The sequence below is a fragment of the Prionailurus viverrinus genome, chromosome D4 (assembly GCF_022837055.1).
Source record: "Prionailurus viverrinus isolate Anna chromosome D4, UM_Priviv_1.0, whole genome shotgun sequence".
NCBI classification, from domain to species: Eukaryota; Metazoa; Chordata; class Mammalia; order Carnivora; family Felidae; genus Prionailurus; species Prionailurus viverrinus.
Window position 1 is genome coordinate 56,900,863 of NC_062573.1, and position 4,785 is coordinate 56,905,647.

The following is a 4,785-nucleotide window of genomic DNA, read 5'->3' on the forward strand; positions in this document are numbered from 1 at the left end:
GACAGCCTCTTTAACAAATGGTGCTGGGAGAACTGGACAGCAACATGCAGAAGGTTGAAACTAGACCACTTTCTCACACCATTCACAAAAATAAACTCAGAATGGATAAAGGACCTAAATGTGAGACAGGAAACCATCAAAACCTTAGAGGAGAAAGGAGGAAAAGACCTCTCTGACCTCAGCCGTAGCAATCTTTTACTCGACACATCCCCAAAGGCAAGGGAATTAAAAGCAAAAGTGAATTACTGGGACCTTATGAAGATAAAAAGCTTCTGCACAGCAAAGGAAACAACCAACAAAACTAAAAGGCAACCAACGGAATGGGAAAAGATATTCGCAAATGACATATCAGACAAAGGGATAGTATCCAAAATCTATAAAGAGCTCACCAAACTCCACACCCGAAAAACAAATAACCCAGTGAAGAAATGGGCAGAAAACATGAATAGACACTTCTCTAAAGAAGACATCCGGATGGCCAACAGGCACATGGAAAGATGTTCAGCGTTGCTCCTTATCAGAGAAATACAAATCAAAACCACACTCAGGTATCACCTCACGCCAGTCAGAGTGGCCAAAATGAACAAATCAGGAGACTATAGATGCTGGAGAGGATGTGGAGAAACGGGAACCCTCTTGCACTGTTGGTGGGAATGCAAATTGGTGCAGCCGCTCTGGAAAGCAGTGTGGAGGTTCCTCAGAAAATTAAAAATAGACCTACCCTATGACCCAGCAATAGCACTGCTAGGAATTTATCCAAGGGATACAGGAGTACTGATGCATAGGGCCACTTGTACCCCAATGTTCATAGCAGCACTCTCAACAATAGCCAAATTATGGAAAGAGCCTAAATGTCCATCAACTGATGAATGGATAAAGAAATTGTGGTTTATATACACAATGGAATATTACGTGGCAATGAGAAAAAATGAAATATGGCCTTTTGTAGCAACGTGGATGGAACTGGAGAGTGTGATGCTAAGTGAAATAAGCCATACAGAGAAAGACAGATACCATATGGTTTCACTCTTATGTGGATCCTGAGAAACTTACCAGGAACCCATGGGGGAGGGGAAGGTAAAAAAAAAAAAAAAAAGAGGTTAGAATGGGAGAGAGCCAAAGCATAAGAGACTGTTAAAAACTGAGAACAAACTGAGGGTTGATGGGGGGTGGGAGGGAGGAGAGGATGGGTGATGGGTATTGAGGAGGGCAACTTTTGGGATGAGCACTGGGTGTTGTATGGAAACCAATTTGTCAATAAATTTCATTAAAAAAAAATGTCAACCATATCATATCCTATTGTAGTCTGACATGTCTATATAGGGAAAGTTAGTGTTGCTCAGCTGTCTCTTCTACAAAGAAGACAATATCTTCTATATAGTACAAGCAGTGCATTTAGTATAAACAGTATTGATATAAAATATTAAAAAGTTGCACAATTATTGAAAGAACAAGCCTTATTAATTTTTAGAGCAGCTGTGAACAGTGATGTTCAGTAAGACAAAATATCCCTATCTTCCATATTTGATATGAAACCAGTGAGGTGCTTATAAATGTGGGATTGGGTAAATCTTAATTCTCTGTAGCCCCTGCAGTTTCTATGTTTGTACTTAGTTATATAGTGACCTCTGTGAGTTTCCTTCTGGTGTTGACATGACACAGTAGTTGAGAACCTGTACTTGGAACCACAATACCTATATTGAGTTCCCAGATCCCTGTGAAACATTGAATAGGTTATGTAAACTTGGTATCTTAGTTTCCTTAGCTGCAAAATGGAGACATCACATCATCAGATCATTAGGAGGCCTAAAGAAGTTAATCTAGCTAGATTAAATGGAAGAACACATAGCATGTGGCTACATTTATGCACATGTTAAGTATTGTCACTGTCACTACCATCATCATCATGGCCAATATTTCTTCAATTTACTTAAAAAAAAAAGTAGATATTTTAATAAATTTAATTGAATAGATATCTACAAATCATTCCCTCCTTCTTCCTCACTGCTGAGCACACTCCCTCAAAGATAATAGGAATAAGCCCTTATTTTGAACTAAGTGTGGAAATTCACCCTCCTTATATCTGTTGCATAGAGTAGTGTTTCTCCACTTTTTTTCTCATTATTACTTCCCCATGGAGGCCTTTTAGATTTTTTTTTTCCTAATTGTCCTATCCCAATAATAAGATCAGGTCAAAGATGTGTCTTGTATATCTATTTATGTACTGTATATTTGTGCTTTATACATAAAATGTAAGATTTTTTAAATCCCCACCCTACCTCCCTTACCCCAAAACCAATTTTCTGACTCCTTGACAATACAATTCCTGTTGGGAATACTTGGTTTAGAGTGATTATGACTCAGTTATCTCCAGAGAAACCTTGAAGAATGTAGGGGTTTCTTCAATGATTATATAAATTATTCATAATATTACTGTGTAAAATAAGCATTTCTGTTTCATAGCTGCTGTTCTAGCACAAGAGGTTTTCTTAATGAATTTACATGGTGTCAAGTTCCATGTAAAAGATATACAACACATTAAATTGAGTTATCCTTTACACTGTATGTTATGGCTTTTTTGATGGGGCATGAGTAGGCATCAATAGATATTTTCTTTGGGTGAATAGTTAGTTGTCCTTATACCATTAGATTATTCCATACCATTCCCACTGACTTGGAATACTTTATTTCTTATGATGAATTATCAGCTGTAGTGGTATAACAAATGTCTGCTAAGTACTTCCCCCACTGTCTGCTAATAATAGATCCTGCAACAGGGCAGCAGACAACCCAGATGGGCCAAAAATCATATCTCATCCTTCTGCTTCCACATTAATTCCAGACAAGGAATTTAATCCAAGATGTGCCAATGAGCATCCCCCTTGGACTTCTGAAATGAAATAGAAGGAAATAAAGTTTTATGTAGTGAAAAGCAGATACACCAGGCAGTGTTTGACTCCCTGAGGACTGTAACATCCATGGTCTTTCTGTGGTTTTCTTATATAGCCAATGAACTCTGATAACTTATATATACCTTGATCCATTTCTGAGTTATTTTTTCTCTCTAATTAAAAAAAATATATGATTTATAGAAAAGTTGGAAGAATACAAAGTATGACTTTCACCTTGACTTCCCAAAATGTTTACATTTTACTACATTTGCTTTACCCACACTCCCATAGAGAGATGAATGGATGAATAAATGGAGTTTATAAGTTTTCCTGAAATGTTGAAGTGCAAGTGGCAGACATGAGGCCCTTTAAATACTTCAGTGTGTATAACCTAAAAACAATTAATTTTCTTAAATAATCCCAGTACATTTATCAAAATCAAAATTGATATTAGTAAAATAGTATTATTATGTAATCTATAGACATTATTCACATTTTACCAGTTCTTTTAATAATGTCCTTTACAGAAAAAAAAAATAAATCTAAGATTATGCATTGTATTCTGTAGTCATGTATCTAGTCTCCCTTCAACAGTCCCTCAGCCTTTCTTTGTATTTCACAACACTGGTATATTTGAAGAGGTCAGAATGTGTTCTGCTGAATGCTGTTCAGTTTAGCTTTGTCAGATATTCCTTTGTGACTAGATTTAGGCTATGCCCCTCTGGGAGCAATGCCACAGAGTGCTGCTGGGTTTTCTCTACCGGTGAAGGTATGTGCCATCAGTTAAATTACTGGTGATATTAATTGATTAATTTTTTTTTATTTTTAATGTTTATTTATTTTTTGAGAGAGACAGAGACAGAGCAGGAGCGGGGGAGGGGCACAGAGAGGAGGAGACACAGAATCCGAAGCAGGCTCCAGGCTGTGAGCTGTCAGCACAGAGCCTGACGCAGGCTCGAACTCACAAACCGTGAGATCATGACCTGAGCCGAAGTCGGACGCCCAACCGACTGAGCCACCCAGGTGCCCCACTGGTGATATTAATTTAGAACATGTTGTTAAAGGGGTATCTTCTAAGATTCTCCACAATGAAGTTACCCTTTTACTCTTTGTATTAATAAATAGGAGGAGAGAATTTTAGGCTAAATATGTCCTCTTACTTCTCAAACATTCACCCATTAGTTTTAGCATTTATTTATGATCCCTGCTGAAATCAATTTTGATAATTGTCAAAAAGTGATCTTTTTTTAAAGATTTTTAAAAAATGTTTATTTATTTTTGAGAGAGAGAGCACACATGCATAAGAGAGAGGGAGGGGCAGATAGAAAGGGAGACAGAGGATCTGAAGCAGGCTCTGCACTGTCAGAGCAGAGCTGACTTAGGGCTCGAAGCCACAAACCACGAGATCATGACTTAAACTGAATTCAGACACTTAATTGATGGAGCCACCCAGGCACCCCAAAAATGATTTTTTTAATTCCATTATTCCTTCTGCATTTATGATGACAGGAAAGTTTTCTTCCCCATTTCTTTATTTATATATGTCTCTATAAAAATATATATATATTAATATATATATGTAGGCTTAGAGACTTTTTACTTTATTTATTTATTTACTTTAAAATTTTTTAAAGTTTATTTATTTATTTTGAGAGAGAGACAGAGAGCGCACAAGTGGGGCAAGTTCACAGAGAAGGGGAGACAGAATCCCAAGCAGGCTCTGCAACATCAGTGCAGAGCCCAATGTGGAGCTCAAACCCACAAACCATGAGATCATGACCTGACCCGAGATCAAGAATCAGAGGCTAAACCGGCTGCGCCACCCAGGTGCCCTTTACTTTATTTAATAGGTTATAATCTTTGGAGCACCTGGGTGGCGCAGTCGGTTGGGCAC